Source organism: Neovison vison, chromosome 12 (genome assembly GCF_020171115.1).
Source record: "Neovison vison isolate M4711 chromosome 12, ASM_NN_V1, whole genome shotgun sequence".
In the NCBI taxonomy this organism is placed as follows: Eukaryota; Metazoa; Chordata; class Mammalia; order Carnivora; family Mustelidae; genus Neogale; species Neogale vison.
The window spans coordinates 99038964-99061787 of NC_058102.1; the positions used below are offsets into that span (position 1 = coordinate 99038964).

General features: G+C 38.0%; 1 long non-coding RNA gene across 3 annotated transcripts in view; it reads left to right on the forward strand.

The window, feature by feature from the left end:
- Positions 1-15151: 15151 nt before the first annotated feature.
- The window catches only part of LOC122891221, a 30118-nt gene continuing 22445 nt past the window's right edge, over positions 15152-22824 (forward strand). For all 3 annotated transcript variants that reach the window (XR_006381261.1, XR_006381260.1, XR_006381262.1), the window contains exons 1-3: positions 15152-15388; positions 17471-17608; positions 18635-18675. This is a non-coding gene — a long non-coding RNA (uncharacterized LOC122891221). The remainder of the gene's footprint in view (positions 15389-17470; positions 17609-18634; positions 18676-22824) is intronic.

Sequence of the window (22824 nt, forward strand, 5' to 3'; positions counted from 1 at the left end):
TGAGTGAAATAAGTCAAGCAGAGAGAGTCAATTATCATATGGTTTCACTTATTTGTGAAGCATAACAAATATCATGGACAAGGGGTGTTAGAGAGGAGAAGGGAGTTGGGGTAAATTGGAAGGGGAGGTGAATCATGAGAGACTATAGACTCTGAAAAATAATCTGAGGGGTTTGAAGTGGTGGGGGGGGAGGTCGGGATACAGGTGGTGGGTATTATAGAGGGCACGTATTGCATGGAGCACTGGGTGTGGTGAAAAAATAATGAATACTGTTTTTCTGAAAATAAATTAATTAATTTAATAAAAAAAATGTACTGCCACTAAATAGCAGCAGTCATTTGACTTTCACCCTGCAAAGTCTGGGTTTTTGCTGCCCACTGGCCAATCACCCAGCCAGTGTCCTGCCTTTAGTCTGATGCATCTTCCCGTTTTCAGGAATTTAAACATGCTAAATGTGTCCCTTCTCCGCATATCTCTCTCTCTCTCTCTCTCTCTCTCTCTCTCTCTCAGAAGTCTAGAGTTTGCATGACCAATCCACTACAAGAAACCCAGGTTGCTCTGATCCTCTCATTCTACCACCCGCACCATGTGTTTTTCACATTATGGCTGTTCTAGTCTTGTTATCATGCCCACATTAAAAACAGCAGGAAAGAAAGAAAAGAAAGGAGTAGGGCATGTCCCCTCTTTGAAAGAAACTTTTTAGAAGTTGAATTATCCTTTTCCCACTTACCGCAGATTGACCATATTAAAGCACATGACCACACTTTATCTGTGAGGGCCTTTCAGAAATTTAACTTTCCCTCTGGGAGGCCATGGGCTCAGCTGAATTTATGGGCTCTAACACTGATAAAGAAGGAAGAAATGGATACTGGGAATGCCTAGCACAAGCAGGAATTCTTCTTTTCTGTTTCTATGGTTTCCTCCTGGATAAATAAGGCTCTGCTTGTACAATACTTCTGGCCTCTCACTCTTGCTCCTGAGTGGGGGGGAAATGATTTAATCAGATCTGTGACTTTGAAAAGTACAACTGGGAATGCCTAAACTATCTCCTTCCTCTCATCTCTCTCTTGAAAATAAGTTGCTTGCAGAAAGGACACAATAAACTCTGCCCCCTCATGTCCCAAATTTTGTGGAGCTATTCCCTGACACAAAGAATCACAGGCACTCAGTGCTGCCTGTGACTGGGTGTCAGACTGTCTAATTCTGAAGGCCAAAATTACAAAGCCCACTTGCATATATGTCACATTCTCCAACACCAACTTTATCAACAATGGAGCTAATTATTTTATCTCTATATGTCTTACCTTGTCTTGTCTGGCTCTTAACCACTTCAGAAGCTAGGCCTATAAAACAGTACTATTTATTTAACCCATTTTCAGGGCAGCATAGGTAATGGGTGTTCACTGTGAAAATTACAATCAATAAAAGAGTAAGGAAGAAACTAAAGATTACCAGAAATCCCAATTTCACTATTTTAGGGTTGCCATTATCTTCATGTTTATAACCATGTTTCATATATGTCTTTATGCACGCATGCACATACATGTATGTATAGTTTCATACAAATGGACTCTCATGCGGTTTTAAATGGTCATTATTTTTCTTTCTGGAAGTAACAAATTTAAAAATCACACCAGACAAAGTTAAAGAGGCAGGAAAGACTTTATACAAGGTTATTGCAATAGGAGAGAGAACTCAGAACTCAGTCTGAACTCAAATCTACTGAAACAAAGGACTGCAGAGTTTTCAGAACTACTGAGGTAGAGGGACCACAGACTAATTGACTTCACCCAGAGGAAAAGTAAGCTATCTCACATCTTCACTAAGGGGAGACTCTCACCCTCCCAGAGACTGGGAGCCAGGGGCACTGTCTTCCTCAATGATTACATTTCAAGAAGATGGTTCCCTGGGGCACCTGGGTGGTTAGGTAGGTTAAGCCTCTGCCTTCAGCTCAGGTCATGATCTCAGGGTCCTGGGATTAAGCCCTACATCCGGCTCTCTGCTCAGCGGGAAGCCTGTTTCCCTCTCTCTCCCTGCCTGCTGCTCTTCGTACTTGTGATCTCTCTCTGTCCAATAAGTAAGGAAAATCTTTAAAAAAAAAAATAAAAGTGTTGGTTCCCAGGTCTTCGAGAAAGACAGTCCTGGATTATAAAAATTGTGAAAAGCTTTTTAAAATATTTACATCTCAAAGGGGCAGGAAGAGGTTGTAATTAGAAAAATTACAAGTCTTCTAAACTAATGCTTTAACGAAAGGGAGCTCAGGAGTCTCGAGTCAGGAAGAAGCCTATAATTGACATCAGCAAGATGGACAATAAGATATTCCCTTCTCATTCCCCTCTGAATAACAATAATTTGGTGGCCATCCATAGACAAAAGTGTCTCATAAAAGATTCAGGATCCAGGTAGGAGACTGTGAAACTCAGGTGTAGTTTAAGGCTTAGGAAAGCCATTTTCAGAATGCAGACCCACATAGCCAACTCACCAACCGTGGTCCCAGCTACAGCCATGGAACAGTTCTGTACCCCTGAGGACTCAGCGGTAGCCCTGGTTGACTTGGTCCTGTCACCAGTACTATATGCCGAGGGACCCAGGAGCAGTCCTGTACACTAATATGTCAGGTGTCTGGTAATGGGCATACAAAACTCCTTCCCTCCTCCAGACACCAAACTGGCCCACAAACCAGCTCCAGCCCCTCACAGTCATTATCCCAGAGGTAAGCCCAGGAAACTCAGTCAGACCATAGATTCTGAAAGGGCCTTGTAAGTTGGCTCTGGCCTGTCCCTGTGAGAGTCTACAGTCTTGCTGGCACAGAGAACCTGCAAGAGAGAGCTCCCATCCATGCCCCCCAAAGATCCTGAAAGAACCCTGTACTCAGTGTCAGCTCTTCTCAGTCAGTCACAATCCAGCATCAGTTCTTGTGATCTCTCTCTGTCAAATAAATAAATAAAATCTTAAAAAAATAAAATAAAAAGTAAACATAACAGAAATATAAAGGAGTTCAGCAAAGTTGCCACATTTAAAAATTACAGTCTCCTGTCAATAACTAACTAGAAAAAACAATGGCTACTGTTCACAATAACAACAAAATCTATAAAATGGAAATGGATCCCTATATAATCCAGCTCAACAACATACTAGCCATGTAACTTTGAACACCTTGTGTAACCTTTCTGGTCTTACTTTCTTCACCAATAACATGAAGATAACAGTAAGAGTACCTACCTCAGGGGCCCTGAGTGGCTTGGTCAGTTAAGTGTCTGCCTTGGGCTCAGGTCCTGATGTCAGGTCCTAGGATGGAGCTCACTTCAGGCTCGCTGCTTAGTGAGGAGTCTGTTTCTCTCTCTCCCTCTGACCCTCCCCCAGCTCTTGCTTTCTCTTCTCTCAAGAAAATAAATAAAATCTTAAAAAAAAAAAGTACCTCATAAGGTTATTGTGAAGATAAAATCATTTAGAAGAGTTTTTGCCTAAAAACATTCAATAAATATTAGCAGATTTTTATTATATCAATAAAACAAGAAACACAACAGAAAAAATGGACAAAGAATGCATAATTCACAGAATGGGAAACAGAAATGGCTAATAAGTATATGAAGATATTCCAGATTTATTAGTAATCAGAGATATTCTAATTAGAACAACCTTATCATCACAATTTGACCAAAAAAAAAAAAACCTAGAAAAATTTATAAAACCCAATATTGGTATATTCTGTGTTGATGAGAATATGTGGAAAAATGGAATTTTAAACCATTCTTATTTTTTTAAGATTTTATTTATTTATTTGGCAGACAGAGATCACAAGTAGGCAGAGAAGCAGGCAGAGAGAGAGGGAAGCAGGCTCCCTGCTGAGCAGAAAGCCCAATGTAGGGCTCCATCCCAGAACCCTAGGACCATGACCTGAGCCGAAGGCAGAGGTTTTAACCCACTGAGTCACCCAGGTGCCCTGAATTTTAAACCATTCTTATAGTTCTTTTTAAAAAGGAATCCTTGATCATAAATCATGTATTGTTCTCATAATTCATTTCTGAATCTGGTCTGTCCTTACCTTGTATGGTAATTAGGATTTTGTAATGCTTCACAAAGAGGATTAGTCAATGTTTTTGTTTTTACTATCTTCAAGTTTTAGTACCAGAGTTATGTTAGCTCCACAAAATGAATTTGTAATTTTTCCATCTCTTCAAAGTTCTGAAATAGTTTAAATAACCATAAGAATCATCTCTTTCTTATGGGGTTGATTGAATAGACAGCAAAGCCATGTACATCCAATGCTTTGGAAGCAAGGAATTTGGAAATGGTGCTGACAGGTTTTTGAAAGTTTTCCACAATTATTTCTCTATTTTTTTGCATTCTTAATTCTTTGGGGTAAATGTTAGCTATTTATGTTTTCATAGGAAGTATTCAAAGGTGATCTTATGGTTTTAAGTGCTGTATATACAGCTATATCTTTAATTTTCACTAATAAGTGTTTGGTCTTTCACCTTTTCTGTGGATCAATTTTATCAGTTCTTTTTAAAAATATGTGAGTTCATTTATTATTTCTCCTCTTCTCTATGTTGTAGTCTATGGACTATGTTTTCCTTTCTTTACTTCTATGCTACATTCCTAAGGTTTATTTTATTGTTCTTTCTCTAAATTAGATAATTTTTCCCCTCTCTTACTTAATAACTAATGCATTTAAGGCCTCCTCTTGTAGGACTCACTTCAGCTATAGTCCGTAAGTTTTGATAATGTTCTCATAGTCATTATCTTCTTTTTTGATTGTCTTTTTACTATACCAGTACCATGAATTTATTTTCAATATATGAAATTCAAATAATTCACTTGGAAATGTATACATGTTCGGCTAAATGAAAAATCAGGATTGAAATTATAGGGTATGTAGAAATTAAGGTAATAAAAGAGATTGAACCAAGATGGAAAATAGATCACAGACATCTACTCTCCTTCTCACCTCAATCCCCAAGAAAGAACATAAAAGATACATGAAACCAAAATATATCTCTAATAGTCTGGGAATCAAAAATAAATGACACCAGCATTTTTTTAGGAATCTTCAAACAACAGAAAGCAGAGAGAATCAGAGAAACAGAGGAATCACATCTGAAGAAGGGTTAAGAGAGACAGCAGTGGAAGAAAGAGTGGTTTGGGGAAACTAAGCCCAAGGTCAGTGAATGTAAGGCATGAGAGCCTCAAGCATGAGCATGATCAGTGCAGAACTCCATGCAGGTCATTTAGACAGTTGATCTCTCCTGCTATGTAGAGCACCGGGCAGCAGTGACGCATGCAGGCAATGGACTCAGAGGCATTGTCTTTCCAGAGCTTCAGAAGGATGAGGAACCTCAATGGTGAGGAATTATCTACAACCACTATGGAAAGACAGCGATAACAGAATAAGCAAACTCGGATCTTCAAACTGAAAGATACACAGCAAACAAAACTCACCAAGCATTTGGGGAAAACCAGCATTATGAGAGAGACTAAATATCACAAGAAAGAAAAACAACTAAGAATGAAAAATGAACAGACCAACCACCTTCAGAGATATTCAAGGGCTTTTAGCAGGGTCATGAAAAAAAGTAGTCTGAATGGCACATGGATTCAATTCAAACAAAACAGCCAGCTGAGAGGCACCTGACCTGGGTGGCTCAGGTTATGATCCCAGGGTTCTGGGATCAAGTCCCACGACGGCTGCCTGCTCAGCAGGGATTCTGCTCCTCCCTCTCCTTCCCACTAGTGCTCTTTCTTGCTCTCTCTCTCTCTCTCTCTTTCTCCATTCTCCCTCTCAAATAAATAAATAAAATATTTTTTTAAAAATAGCTGAAATAACAAGCTGAGAAGTTCTCCTGGAATACAGTATAGGAGACTACAAGAAATACAAAGATAAAAGACATGAAAAACAGACCCAAAGGAAATGAAATTACTACCTCCAAAAGACATCTGCTCTCCCATGTTCACTGCAGCACTATTTACAATAACCAAGACATGGAAACAACCATGGACAAAAGAAGGGATAAACAAAATGCTGTTATAATCAGTGGCATTTTTTTTTATTGAAGTGTAGTTGACATGCAACATTACATTACTTTCAGGTGTACAGCATAGGCATTGCACAGGTTTATACATTATGCACTGTTCATCACAAGTATAGCTACCACTTCACACCATCCAACACTGTTACAATACCAATGGCTATATTCCCTATGCTGCGCCTTTAATTCCTGTGACTTAGTCACTTCTTATTTGGGAGCTTGTATCTGCCCGTCTGCTTCACTCATTTTGCCCATGTTCCCTAGCCTCCTCCACCCTAGCAAACAGCAGTTTTATGGGTCTGTTTCTGCTTTCGTTTGTTTGTTTTGGTTTTTAGAGTCCACGTATAAGTGAAATCATGCAGTATTCGTCTTTCTTTGTCTGACTTGTTTCACTTAGCGTAATATTTATGCTAATAATATCTAATAATATCTAGGTCCATCCTTTCCTATCACATCTTCTTTATCCGTTCATCTATTGGATACTTGGGTTGCTTCTATATCTTGGTTATTGGAAATAATGTTGTAGTAAACATAGGGTTACATGTATCTTTCAAATAAGTGTTTTTGTTTTCTTTGGGTGAATAGCCAATAGCGGAATTACTGGATCATATGGTATTTCTATTTCTAATTTTTTGAGGAAACCCCATACTCTCTTCCACAATGGCTTCACCAATTTGCATTCTCACCAATAATTCACAATAGTTCCTTTCTCCCCGCATCCTCTCCAACAGTTGTGATTTCTTACTTTCTTGATTCTAGCCATTCTGGTACGTGTGAGGTGATATCTCATTGTAGTTTTGATTTGTATTTTCCTGATTTGTGATGTTGAGCATCTTTTCATGTGTCCATTTGCCATCTGTATGTCTTTTTTTTTTTAAATGTCTTTTCAGGTCCTCTGCCCATTTTTAATCAGATTATTTGGTTTTTTGGTGTTGAGTTATAGAAGGGAAGCAGGGGAGCAGAGGGAGAGAGAGAATCTCAAGCAGGTTCTGCACCCAGCATAGAGCCAGCATGGGGCTTGATCTCATGACCCTAAGGTCATGATCTGAGCCAAAATCAAGAGTCAGACACTTAACCAACTGAACCACCCAGAAGTCCCTCAAATTTTACACCTTAAATATACACTATGTTTATTTGACAATTATTTATCAATAAAGCTGGGAGGAAATAATTTTTTTCATTTTAAAAATAGCTCACTTTAGGGGGTCAGTTGAAACAGGGTACCCTACTTCTATTCCATCTTGCCCCTCCTCTAATTTTAAAAATGAAATAAAGCTTGGGAATTAAAAAAAGGAAAGATAGTAAGGCAGCAGAATAAAGGTTAATAAGAATGGGGAGTGGGTAACTTTAGCTACAGGAGTCTAGGAAGATCTGTCTAGGAAAATGATTTTTGAACAAAGGCCTGGAAAGTGTGACTATAAAGAATAGGTATAAGATGATGAATTCTAGAAATACATTGTACAGCATTATGCATTTACTTAACAATACTGTATTGTACACTTAAAAATTTGTTAAGAGGTAGAAATCATGTTAAGTGTTCTTATCATAATAAAAATGTTTTTATTTAAAAACAGAAATTCACAGAAGAAATGTAAACAGCAATGAACTTATTATGAAAAAAACTTCAACTTAATTGATAAAATGAGAAATGTAAATTAATATATTAAGAAGCCACTTTCATATACAGTATATTTGCAAAATTTTTAAGTCTGATAATATCAAGCATTGAAGCAATCAATGGAAATAATCATATACATTGTAGGTGTCACCCCTGCAGAGCATTTGGTTTTAAGATTTTGGAAAACAACTTGACAATGTGTATTAAAATTGAAGATGCTATATCACACAACTACAACTCTAACCGCATACCCAAGAAGACATGAACAAAAATAATTTTTGTAGTACGGTTAGCAAGAGGAAGAACTGGAAAGATAAACATCCGTCAAAAGAGGCATAGATAGGGCGCCTGGGGGGGCTCAGCGGGTTAAGCCGCTGCCTTCAGCTCAGGTCATGATCTCGGGGTCCTGGGATCAAGTCCCGCATCGGGCTCTCTGCTCAGCAGGCAGCCTGCCCTCCTCTCTCTCTCTCTCTCTCTCTCTCTCTGCCTGCCTCTCTGCTTACTTGTGATCTCTCTCTCTGTCAAATAAATAAATAAAATCTTTAAAAAAAAAAAAGAGGCATAGATATAGACTAATAGATTGACTATGTTCACACAATGGAATCCTGGAGAACAGTTTAAATAATGAACTACAGGTATATTTTTCACCAGAGATAAGTCTCAAAATAAAATGTGAAGTTAAAAAAAAAGTAAGTTTCAGAAGGAAAAAAAAAATGTGAGACCACTTATTCAAAATTTGAAATCTGTAAAACAATACTTTGTAATACTGATGGACACATGAGTATGTAATAAAAAAAACCAAAAACATGCAGGAGGGGAATAAATCTTCAGCTAAAGACAGTGGCTGGTCCTGATTTGAAAGAAAGAGGATTCAAGGTTCAATTGATTCTTCATATTTATTTATGTTATTAATTAAATATACATACCATTAAAATTTGATCTAGCTGGACAGTAGGTATGTGATATGGATGTTTATTATATTATTCTGTTCTTGTCTATTTTTGACATATTTCACATATTTCACAAACTAGAATAGTTGCAATCAGTTTGAAATACTTGTAACAGAACTATCAAAAATGAAATTCCCACAGCTAGCCATTGCGCACATTAAAAATTTAGCAGTCTAACACTGCCCTCTGCTGGTCCAAACAGGCTATGGCAAAAATTTTACCGCAAAAATCAACAGAGAAGTCCGATTAATCTCCCATAATTTCTATCCTTCCACTCTAGCAGAAAGCAGTCTCGTGTTTTGGGGACCAGACAATATAGCAAATACATACAATTTGTGCAAATTATTGCATAGAGAGGGTCTGCCCCAGGCGAAAGAGGAGCCGGGAATTTGAGGAAAGTGGTCTATGCAGGGCACACATCCAGAGAGAAGCCTATCTCAGGCCCATTGGGTGTCTTTGTGTCTCCACAAGAGAATACAAGGAAGGGGGTGGCAGAGGGGGACACCGAGTGAACCTCAAGTCCAATATCTGAGCTGCCAGTGGCCTGAGAGAAATCTGATCCAACTTCTTTATTTACAAATGAAGAGTTTGAGCCTCCAAGAAGAAGAGTATCTCTTCCTGGGTCACCCAGTGACTTCAACCCACATGACAAAATGCACCCAGGGAAAGTGAAAAGAAAGCACATGGCAGTACACTGTCCCTAATGAGCCCTCGTAGACATCCCTGATTATTTTCATAATATGCCATGCTGCACTAGGCCCCCGTTAATATGCTCCCCCTCTTCAGCATCTTCACCATCGCCCACCCCATGTGCCTGACAGGGTTATAACGGAATCATCCTCCCACATTAGCTAGAAACTCAGAACGGCTTTGGAGTTTGCCCTAGAAGGAGCAACACCTCACAGGAGGAGCAGTTAGACCTAGTAGTCCACCAAGAGACTTGTCTCACTGCATCGTTCCTATTGCTGCTGTAACAAATTCTGCAAATTTAGTGGCTTCAAACAACACAAATCTTGCAGTTCTGGAGATCAGATGTCTGAAATGCACCTCACAGAGCTAACATCAAGGCATCAGCAGAGTCACATTCCTTCTGGCGACTCTAGGGGAGAATATGTTTCCTGGCCTTTTCTGGCTTGCAGAAGCTGCCCAGATTCCTTGGCATGTGACCCTTTTCCTTCTTCAAAGCAGTCCCATCACTCTAACCTCTGCTTCACATCTCCTGATTCTGCCTCGCTCTTTTCCTTTTAAGTATCTTTATAATTACACTAGACCTGCCCACATAATCCAGGATAATCTCCTCATCTCAATGTCAGCTGGTTAGTAAACTTAATTCTACCTGCAACCTTAATTCCCCTGTGCCAGGTAACATAACATATTCACAAGCTGTAAGGATGAAGATGTGGACATCTTGGGAGGAAGGAGGCCTGATTCTGTCTACCATACTCCATGCCAGCCAGTGCTGGCTTGAAGAGAAACTGCACACTTCAACTCACAGTCTTTCCCTTAATCTTCCCTGACAATTTTCTCTCTCTCTCTCTCTCATACACACACACACACACAAACACACACACACACACACACAGAGTCTAATTTCAGATCTCAGTGCGCACTGGAGAAGTGCATGAGTGCCAAGAGGGGATAATTACCTCTGAGCCTGGGAGGCTTGAAGAAACAACAGAGGAAATGGTTTTTACTCCAGACCTTGAGAATGGATAACATTTTGACAAGAGGAAAAGGAAGAGAAAGCATTCCAGTCAGAGATGGGAACACCCTTGGAATGTTCAGGAACAGTTGGATGTGTCTTGAATATGCAGTGGATGAAAGGCTGGGAAATGAGGCTAAAAGAAGTTTGAATTGGGTTCTACAAAGCCTCAAAGGCAATCCAAGTGGGTGTCCTGACTTCTAGTGTTTCTGTATTTCCTCACTGCCTGAAACCCAGCACAGGGAGTTCTTAAGTCACAGAGAAGACTAACGTACCATCTGACTGACAGGAGTTTTGGGAAGCGCTTCCTCTTTTGTCCTTTGTAGACAAGCTCCCTTCCTAGGACCTTTAAGAATCCAAAAATAGGAGTGACAGCTTTGGTCTCTTCCTACCTGAATATGGCCAGAATAACTTGCCTGAGTTCCTTTCCCTCTAACCATGCTTGTATCTGTTATGGTGCTTGTTCCTTTCTTTGTTAATTACTTCTTCAGAATTGGAGATGCTTTGCTGCCCAGAGAGGGCAGAAGGCAGGAGGGATTGAGAGTATGTGACCTGGTTGGAGGATTTCTGGTCTCAGTTGCTGCCTAGAGTTCCTGAAATCATAAAGGGGATCAGAAGTTGCTTTGCCCATACTTTATCCCCAGACCTTACTTCTCCCACCATTCTAATGGAACCATCATGATATTTTGGCTCTTTCACAAATTGGCACCACTTTTTCGTTCCTCAGGGCTCTCAGTGACATTCCCACCCCACTTTTCCTCCCCTTCCCCTGCTAACAAGCTCTATACAATCCATTCCACACGTCTCCTCCTTCATGAACCTTCCCCAGATTATCCCCACTCTCCAGAATCTGAGGATTCCTCAGGGCTCCCGATGATTCCTAAGAACCTATAAATATGATTTGCAATAAATCGGTTGATGAGTTTGTTGAGGTCATGTCCAAGAGAATGATGGCAAAGTGAGCAAAGTGAGTTCATCTTTTTTCACAAATGAGCCAGAACTTCTACAGTTCATCAGCTGAGTGCAATCAATCATGAAATCTAATGCAGAAAGGGAAAACTGTAAAGACATAAGTGGAGAAACCAAAGCAGCCAGGACACTGGAGGTGAAAGAGGAGGTATAAATGAAATATCTATGTCAGAGAGTTAGGAATTAGAAGTCAAGGTCAGGATCAGGGACTGGAGGATATTCGAACTAAGAATTTCATAAATGAAGCTTATTTAGGTAATGAATTTGTTCCTTGGGCGTCCAAAGCAGTTGAGATGAAACTTAGCAGAATTGGGAAGCTCCAGGAAATGAAAATTATCTAGGACGTGGGCAGGACATAGGATGGAAAGCAAGACTGATCCAGGAGCCAAAATCTTCAATGAAAGAAGAGGAGTCCCTGAGAGGTGAGCCAATGAAGCAGTGATGAAGAGTAGCCAGAAGACAGGAACCTCAGGAAAGCAGGGGTGTTAGCCACCTAGTCTGGAAACGACAACACCCACCCATGAGCCAACATGTCTGTGCGACCCACCTCCTGAGCCTGGGAGCCGGCTGCCCAGCCCCGCCAAGCAGAATGCCCTTCAGGTACAGCCCAGAGAAGAGGAAGCCTGAGAACCTGAGAATTTTGTGTTACTGTGTTGGCAGTTTTCTGCTTCAATGAGTTTTGCTTTTATATCTGCTAATGCATTCCTCCTCTCTTTTGATTTATTTGGCTTTTACATTTATATTACATTACATCTTAAATAAAATGTTTTCCTTCCTTTACTTTTGATATGTCTCATTTTGTAGTAAAAATCAATAAAAATGAAGAATTCTCAAATCCACATTGACTGCAACCCACAGGTGTAGAAGCAAAGTGTTCATATTTCAATTCATAGATTGCTAGCGACTGAATGCCTGGTTTACCTTTGACCAAGAGATACCTAGAAAACTGCCTTTAAAAGTATTTCCAAATGGTTAAAAAAATTTTATTAAAATGTTTTTAATTCAATTCTATTGCGTTATTTTGGGAAATGTGACCTGTACATTTTCAACTTTAAGGATTTGTTGACATTTTCTGTAGTGCCTAGCATTGATCAATGTCCCATATTTAATGCCCCATGGGGACTGAAAATGATGTTTATTCTTTGTTCATTGTGTGCAAAGCTGTAATAAATCATCTTCATCAAAGCACTCAAATCTTCTTTTTTTTTAAAGATTTTATTTATTTATTTGACAGAGAGAGATCACAAGTAGGCAGAGAAGCAGGCAGAGAGCAAGGAGGAAGCAGGCTCCCTGCTGAGCAGAGAGCCTGATGCGGGGCTCAATCCCAGGACCCTGGGATCACAACCTGAGCTGAAGGCAGAGACTTTAACCCACTGAGCCACCCAGGTGCCCCAGCACTCAGATCTTCTATGTTGGGTTTTGGTTTGTTTTTTCTAATGTCTCCTATCGTGGTTGTTGTTCTTTCCTTATATTTTTAACAGATTTTATTTTATTCATCCCAGTGCAAAGTAGTTTGGTACATAGAAGTTCGTGACCGTTTTGACTTCTTAGCATACCATACCTCTTTTTCCCCAAAAATAAAGACATTCATTTTTCCACTTAAAGATCTTAACTTTGAGTCTGTTTTGTCTGATACTTACATGGCTAAATTGTTTTCCTTTGGTTAGCATTCACCTTGCATATACTTATCTACCCATGTATTGTTCAGTCTTGCTGTGTCCATTTATTTCTGCTGCATCTCTCACAAAAAGCATACAACTGGATTTTACTTTGTGACTCTGCCATCTATTTTGTGGGTGGCATTTTTCCCTGCTTTCTTGTATTTTTACACCTTTGCTGGCCTTTCCAAAATCAATTGAGTTTTAGGTTGCTCTTTCTATGTTTCTCCTAGTGGTTTTAAGAATCCATGTATCAGTTAGTATTTGATTTCAGTGACTAAAACAGAAACACAAAAATAAGAAAAGCTTAAGAATATGTATTCTCTGGCTAAAATTAACAAATCAGGAAACAACAGATGTTGGTGAGGATGGGGAGAAAGGGAAACCCTCTTACACTGTTGGTGGGTACTCAAGCTGGTGCAGCCATTCTGGAAAACAGTATGGAGCTTCCTCAAAAAGGAAATAGAGCTACCCTACAACCCAGCAATAGCACTACTGGTTATTTACTCCAAAGATAAAAGTGTAGTGATCTGAAGGAGCATGTGCACCCCAATATTTATAGCAACAATGTCGACAGTAGCCAACCTATGGAAAGAGGCCAGATGTCCATTGACAGATGAATGGATAAAGAAAAAATATATATATATATTTATATGTATATATATAATTAAATATATATAATTAAATGAACATAAATATATAAATATATAAATAAACTATTATATAAAGAATATATAATATATTATATAAATAATTATTAATATATATTATATATTACATAATATTATATTATATATTATTATATATTATTATATTATTATTATATTATTATGTTATATTATATATTACATATATTATATATTATATTATATTATTATATAATTATTAATGTGATCAATATAATATAGTATGATTAATTATTAATTAATGTAATTAGTAAATAATTATTAATGATTATATTATATAATATATTGTGTATTATATTGTATTATATATATGATAGTTATATAAATATGATATATTTATATATAATATGATATTATATATGATATACATACATGTATATATACATTATATATGATATATATTGTATTATATATAATATGATATTTATATGAATATATTATATTATTATTATATTATATTATTTATTATTATATTATATTATTATATATTATTGTTATTATTATATTATATTATATATTATTATTTTATTATTTTTATCGTTTTATTTTTTATTTTTTATTGTTATTATATTATTAATTATATTATTATATTATATTAATTATTATAGTATATTATTATAAATATATTATATAAATAATATATTATTTATGTTATAATATTATTTATATATAAATATTATATATAATATATAGTATATATATTATATAATATAATATATTATTTATTATATATAATATTTATATAATATATAAATTATTTATATAAATAATGTTATTATATAAATATTATATATAATAAATGGTATAATATTTAGAATAATATAATATAATGATATTAATAATTATTATATAAATATTAAATAAATATATAATTAAAAATTTAAGAGATATATATAATTTAAAGGCATATATATACAATGGAATACTACTCAGCCATCAAGAAAATAATGAAATCCTGCCATTTGCGACAACATAGATAGAACTAGAGGGCTTTCTGCCAACCAAAATATGTCAATCACAGAAAGATAATTATCCTATTGATCTCACTCATATGCAGAATTTAAGAAACAAAACAGGATCATAGGGGAAGAGAGGAAAAAATAAGACAAGACAAAACCAGAGAGGAAGATAAACCATAAGAGGCTCTTAATCATAGGAAACGAACTGAGAGTTGCTGGAGCTGAGCGGGGATGGGGGTAGGATAACTGGGTGATGGACATTAAGGAGGGTACTTGATGTAATGAGCACCGAGTGTTATATAAAACTGATGAATCACAAGCCTGTACCTTTGAAACTAATAATACATTATATGTTAATTAACTGAATTTAAATTTTTTTAAAAATTTTAATTAAATTCATGCAAACCAAAAAAGAAAAAAAAGAATATGTATTCTGGAATGTAAAAGAAGTCTGGAGGAAGGCAGTCCAGAGCAGAAGTGGAGCCTCGACTATTTCAAGGAGGCTCCCGCTCTCCTTCTGCTCCACCATTCACAGAGAATAATTTCCATTCTCAGAATTACACAGCGGTTGCTAGGGTCCCCCCACCATGCCCACGTTCCATGCAGGAAGAAAAAAAGAAGAAAGGATATTGGACAACTGAGATCTCTGCTAAAAATCAACATCCTATTAGCTATGTCGTTTAATTTTTTAACAAAGCTATTTAAAAAAGCATCTCCCTAAAAATATGAACAACTAAATACTTGATCTCAGGTGCCTCCTTAGCACAGTAGGCAGTGCGTCAGTCTCATAAATACTACGCTCTCTCCTCAAAATAAGGTATGTATCCTTTCTTTAATTTTCTGTCTTTCCCAACCATCCCTCCTAAATAATAATGAAGTGTTATTTCCATGTGATGATCAATTATTGTACTGTACACTCTTTTATTAGAGGTCAATTTTTAAATTGTATTAAATATATTAACAATAATTGTTATTAAATTTAACTCTAAGTTATAATTAGTGCTCATCAACTGTTACTGTAATCTACATCGTCTTCTTTCTTAAATTTTTAATCTGCTGAGAGTAATTTTTTCTTTTTTTTTTAAGATTTTATTTATTTATTTGACAGACAGAAATCACAAGTAGGCAGAGAGGTAGGCAGAGAGAGAGAGGATGGGAAGCAGGCTCTCTGCCGAGCAGAGAGCCGAATGCAGGGCTCGATCCCAGGACCCCGGGATCATGACCTGAGCGGAAGGCAGAGACTTTAACCCACTGAGCCACCCAAGCACCTTGAGAGTAATTTTTTCAATGGTGTAAGAACAGCCCTGTTATTTTGTACCTAATTCTTCTATGACATTTTCTAACTATGGAAGTTCCGTTTCCCAGTTCTTTCTCCTCAAAACCAAGTAACCTCTGCTTCCTTGTCCACTGACATCTAATCTTTGAGTCTTTTGCCATTACAGCTGGCTTTCCCTTGCTTGTGATTTTTTTCTGAAAACTTGTGAATTATTACCCTTATCCCCAAAATTCAAATTCCAGAAATTTCACCTACCCATTCCCTTCTCTCCTTAGGTAGGCAGTTTTGACCAGAATTATTACTTCTTCACTTCTGAATTTTTTTCTCTTCCTTATTCATATTCTGATTTATTCTTCTAACCTCCTCTCAAACTTATCTGATCTCCTGGATCTGTCCATGACTCTTATCTTTATCATCCCAATTCCCAGCTCCTTGTCTTTTTGGTCTATGTTATGGGACTATACTGCACCACGATTTCCAAGTCAGTGGTTCATTGTACAGCCATGTCTTCCAATTATTTGGAATGTTCTTTTGATAAGTGATTCTTTGATTTGTAAAAACTTTAGGGGTTTTTACAGTTAGTTGAGTGTCTGCCCTTGTCTCAGGTCCTGGGATTGAGCTTCGCCATGGGACTGCACCCTCCTTTGGGCTCCCTGCTCAGCAGGGAGTCTGCTTTTCCCTCTCCCTCTTTCCCTGCTTGTGCTCTCTTTCTCTCTCAGCCAAAGAAATAATAAAATTTTTTTTGAAAAAAAAGAACTTTCTATGTTCGGACCTTGATTTATAAATATAATATTCATAATATTTAGGAATTATAATAACATAAAATTTTCTGAAGATAATAATTATGAGCGTTTAACGTTTGTTTGTTTCACACCCAGCTTGTTATCTCTTTTATTGTTCTTGGCCCTTCTTTATAATGTTAATTTCCCTCAAATGTTTGCTAGCTTTGCTCAAGTGAGGTGCCGAGTTGACTTCCTAGATACCAGGCATTGGATCTTCAGCGTTTGTAAGGACTATGGTTCCCTGGAGCTAACGAAGTGTAGTCCTGGCATCAGTGATATGACAGAATTACCAAGGGTGTGCCGATGGAGAGCTAGCAGATGACCTGGCAACAATGTGTCTCTCAGGCACTGGCTTTGGTATATTTTTATTGCATATAGCACAGTTCTTTTCATTTTTCTGTGACCATTTTGGAGACCCAACCATGCTACGCCTCTCCAACCTCACACAACAGCTGATCATTTCCCATTGACCCCAGGAGCAAACCCTTGAACCAACCATTCCATAAACAAATGAGGGGAAGGAGAAGTGACCCAGGTGTGCAAGGGAGGATTATTTGCTTAATTACCTCTGGAATCACCCTGTGGCCCACCCCTCTTCCCTGACTTTCTGATTCTGAATTTAAAGTCCCCCCCCACCCACCGCTCCAGATCCCTCTGGGAAGAGGGCTTTCCTTCCTGAGGCAGCTCTCTCCACATCTCTTATGGGGTTGTTCTTAGGTTTACTCAACTCTGCTTTTTCCATCATCTGATCCCATTTGCCATTCCCTTTTTTTAATGAAATAATAAATATTTATGCAATAAATTTTATTCACTAGGCCTAATATACCTGTCATGTTTTTAGGTACTACAGAGGCAGCGATAAACAAGATCAAAACTGCTATCCTTTTGGGCTAACTTCACTGCAATAAGTCAACACTGCAGAGAAGGAAAAGGTCATAAACACTCATTCTGCCCACATTCTCTAGTCCCAGCCCCATAAGTAAGTAGTTTTTTTATGTATTCTTTCATATCTTTCTCCAAGATTGTATAAATATATATATATGTAATATGTATGTATGTATGTATATATATGGGCTGTTTTGTTTCCAATGTAAAATCCCACTCGATGTACTGTCTATGACTTGTTTTTTTCCCCCACTTAATGCGGTATAAACATCCTTCCAGATCTACTTCATTCTTTAAATATCTGAATAGTATTCTGTATTGAAATTGCACCATACTCTATACAAGTATCCTCCTACTGATAGGCACATCAGTATATACTGTTGGTGTGGTTTTAGCTTACTTTTCCTTTTTTTTAACTGAATGCATATGTGTATTTTGCTACCACAAGCCTATAATACATATCCTTGTCCATACATTTTGTGGACGGATGCTTTTGTTTCTATAGAATTATTCCCATGATTCAGAATGCTGGGACAAATGATAGATGTATTTTTAATTTTAATAGATAATTTCAGATTAGTTTCCAAAGGGATATGGCAAGCCATGTTCTCACTGAGAAGACATGAGGTTCTGTCTCCTCATATACTTGACAGTGCACAATGGTATCTCTTTTTCCATTTTTTCTAGTAAGATGGTGGAAAATAGTTCCTCATTGATGCTTTAATTTTTATTTATCTAATAAGGTAGAGAAAATTTCTATATTCTTATTGGTAATCTGTATTTCCCTTCAACAGATTTCCTCTTCATAATCTTGGCCATTTTAGGGTTGATGTTATATTTCACTTCTTGTCATCTCACAGAAATTCTCTTTATAAGATGGATAGCAACCCTCTAAATATCACATGTATAATGAAAACGTATTTCCTGATGTGTCTCCTATCTTTTCACATGTGTAGTATCTTTTAATATATACAGTTTCTAAATCTATGCATAATCATGAATGTTTGTTTATTTCTAGTTTCTCTTGTTTTTCTCTCCTTTGTGAGAAGGTATTTTCCATCCCCCATGGTATTTTCATATTCTCTTAAGTATTCATCTATTGCTTTCTTTTATTTTTTAGGTTTTTAAACCATGTGGAATATACTTTATACATCAGATAAGGTAAGAAACTACTTTCTTCTTGTTGAAAAGTTCTTTATAGTTTAATCATTTTTATGTGATTATATCACCCACTGAATTTCAACTAGAGTTTGTCCATTTATTACTCTATGCTTTGTGCATCAGGCCCAGCCAGGTCACTCAAGGCAGGTGGTTTTCTCAACAGAAGACATGACAGCCTTCCTTGCTGAGGAATCCTTGTTTTTAGCTCACTGCATCATTTTACCCATATTATCACCAGTGGTAATATGGGGGAAAGTGCAGCTGGAGAGCAAGGAAGGCATCAAGTGATCAGTTGCTATGACAATAATGATGTCATAAAAATCACAGTCACTTGGTTTCTTCTTACAGTGCTGGAAAGTGTTCTTAGAAGAGTAAGGGGAGGAGAGGGAGAGGTTATGAATCTACAACTGGAAACACATGGAGAATCAGAGGCCTTCATGGCAACTTTGAAGGATTTGCCCATTTCCTGTACTCACAGGTAAAATGTGGCTGAGGACCACAGTGAGAGTTTCAAAAGAAAGCTTTCAGAGTCGCAACGCCTGTTAAAATTTCAACCCCTCTAGGTTTCATATGCTAAAGGAAGGGCACTGGTAAGAAGAAGGAAGATCTTGGAATGGGATATTTGGGTAGACATGGTTAAAGCCAAGAACTGAATTTTCAAACTCCTCTGAATCTCCTTGTCAAGAAGGAGCAGCTCACCACTCATTGTTCTGGTCTTATCTCAAGGATTTTTGTCCGTTGGGGAATTCTTGACTTCTTGCAAGCTCAATAATGTTATTTTAAAAATATGTTCTATGCAGGTTCTGTTTGTCTTGTAGTGAACAGAACTTTCAGAACGACTAGTCCATGATATGTTCCCTTATTCTTCCGTAAGCTCACTCTAGCCCCCCACAACTACACTGCAAACACTTGACTGATTAATCCTCACTTTGTCTTTCTCAACCCATCAGCAGTGCATGACATAGTTAATCACAGCCTCTTTGAAACACTGGGTCCTCAAGGCTCTCAGGACCCTATTCTTGGTTCTTCTGCTCCCTTTCTGGTCACTGTTGCCCTTTCTCCTTTGTTGATTTCCTCCATCTTCCTGACCTCATTCTCTTCTTTCTCTGCCTTCATGTTCAAGGTAATCTTATCCAATCTTTTGGCTTTAATTATCCTGCCCAGAAATAAAGAAATATCCCTTGAACTCCAACCTTATACATCAAACTGCCTGTTTAAAATCTCCACCAAGATGTCTAATGGGCCTCTCAAAATGGCCAAGACAGTTCTCATGATTTCCAACACTACGCTCACCAACTAGGTTCCCTCAAAAATCACTCCCAACTCAGTCCATAGCAACAGCCATTCTTGGAGCTGCTCAGGCCAAAAACCTGGCATCATCTTCCACCCCACCACCACCACCCTCTCAATCTCTCTCTCTCTCTCTCTCTTTCACACACACACACACACACACACACACACACACATCAACAAACAATCATTGGGCAAGTCCCTTCAGATTTACCTTCAAAATAAGTGTAAAAACCAACTGTCATCCACTACCTTCTGGTATACGCCAAAATTCTCTCCTCCAGGATGACTACAATAGCCTCCGATCTGTGGAGCAGAGGATGTTAATTGCCACCCAGTATCCATCCTCCCCTTTTTCCTCAGTGACAAAAACCTGGACAATATGTGCAACAGATAAACTACTTTTCTCAGCCTCCCTTCCAGCTGAGCCACATGGCGCAGTTCTGGATGGTGTAAGAAAATCACATCTGGGGGCACCGGGGTGGCTCAGTGGGTTAAAGCCTCTGCCTTCAGCTCCAGTCATGATCCCAAGGTCCTGGGATCGAGCCCCACATTGGCCTCTCTGCTCATCAGGGAGCCTGCTTCCTCCTCTCTCTCTCTGCCTGCCTCTCAGCCTACTTGTGATCTCTATCTGTCAAATAAATACATAAAATCTTAAAAAAAAAAAAAAAAAAAGAAAGACAGAAAAGGAAATCACATCTGGGGCGCCCAGCTGGCTCACTGGGTTAAAGTCTCTGCCTTCAGCTCAGGTCATGATCTCAGGGTCCTGGGATCAAGCCCTGCATCGGGCTCTCTGCTCAGCAGGGAGCCTGCTTCCTCCTCTCTCTCTGCCTGCCTCTCTGCTTACTTAGGATCTCTGTCTGTTAAATAAATAAATAAATAAATAAATAAATTTTTTAAATTTTTTTTTATTTATTTTCAGCGTAACAGAATTCATTTTTTATGCACCACACCCAGTACTCCATGTAATACGTGTCCTCCATTAATACCCACCACCTGGCTCCCCCAACCTCCCACCCCCTGCCCCATCAAAACCCTCAGATTGTTTTTCAGAGTCCATAGTCTCTCATGGTTCATCTCCCCTTCCAATTTCCCTCAACTCCCTTCTCCTCTCCATCTCCCTATGTCCTCCATGTTATTTTTTATGCTCCACAAATAAGTAAAACCCTATGATAATTGGCTCTCTCTGCTTGACTTATTTCACTCAGGATCATCTCTTCCAGTCCTGTCTATGTTGCTACAAAAGTTGGATATTCATTCTTTCTGATGGAGGCTTAATACTCCATAGTGTATATGGCCCACCTCTTCCTTATCCATTCATCCATTGAAGGACATCTTGGTTCTTTTCACAGTTTGGCGACCGTGGCCATTGCCGCTATAAACATTGGAGTACAGATGGCCCTTCTTTTCACTACATCTGTATCTTTGGGGTAAATACCCAGGAGTGCAAATGCAGGGTCATAGGGAAGCTCTATTTTTATTTCTTGAGGAATCTCCACACTGTTCTCCAAAGAGGCTGCACCAACTTGCATTCCCACCAACTGTGTAAGAGGGTTCCCCTTTCTCCACATCCTCTCCAACACACATTGTTTCCTTTCTTGCTAATTTTGGCCATTCTAAGTGGTATAAGGTGGTATCTCAATGTGGTTTTAATTTGAATCTCCCTGATGGCTAGTGATGATGATCATTTTTTCATATGTCTGATAGACATTTCTATGTCTTCATTGGAGAAGTGTCTGTTCATGTCTTCTGCCCATTTTTTGACATGATTATCTGTTTTGTGTGTGTTGAGTTTGAGAAGTCCTTTATAGATCCTGGATATCAACCTTTTGTCTGTACTGTCATTTGCAAATATCTTCTCCCATTCCGTGGGTTGCCTCTTTGTTTTCTTGACTGTTTCCTTTGCTGCACAGAAACTTTTGATCTTGACGAAGTCCCAAAAGTTTATTTTCGCTTTTGTTTCCTTTGCCTTTGGAGACATATCTTGAAAGAAGTTGCTGTGGCTGATATCGAAGAGATTCCTGCCTATGTTCTCCTCTAGGATTCTGATGGATTCCTGTCTCACGTTGATGTCTTTCATCCATTTCGAGTTTATCTTTGTGTATGGTGTAAGAGAATGGTCAAGTTTCGTTCTTCTACATATAGCTGTACAATTTTCCCAGCACCATTTATTGAAGAGACTGTCTTTTTTCCACTGTATATTTTTTCCTGTTTTGTCGAAGATTATTTGACCATAGAGTTGAGGGTCCATATCTGGGCTCTCTACTCTGTTCCACTGGTCTATGTGTCTGTTTTTATGCCAATACCATGCTGTCTTGGTGATCACAGCTTTGTAGTAAAGCTTGAAATCAGGTAACGTGATGCTGCCAGTTTTATTTTTGTTTTTCAACATTTCCTTAGTGATTCAGGGTCTCTTCTGATTCCATACAAATTTTAGGATTATTTGCTTCAGCAGGCTTTGAAAAATACCGGTGGAATTTTGATCGGAATGGCATGAAAAGTATAGATGGCTTTAGGCAGTATAGACATTTTAACAATGTTTAGTCTTCCAATCCAAGAGCATGGAATGGTCTTCCATCTTTTTGTGTCTTCTTCAATTTCTTTCATGAATGTTCTGTAGTTCCTCGAGTACAGATCCTTTACCTCTTTGGTTAGGTTTATTCCCAGGTATCTTATGGTTCTTGGTGCTATAGTGAATGGAATCCATTCTCTAATTTCCCTTTCTGTATTTTCACTGTTAGTGTATAAGAAAGCCACTGATTTCTATACATTGACTTTGTATCCTGCCACATTACTGAATTGCTGTATAAGTTCTAGTAGTTTGGGGATGGAGTCTTTTGGGTTTCCCATATAAAGTAT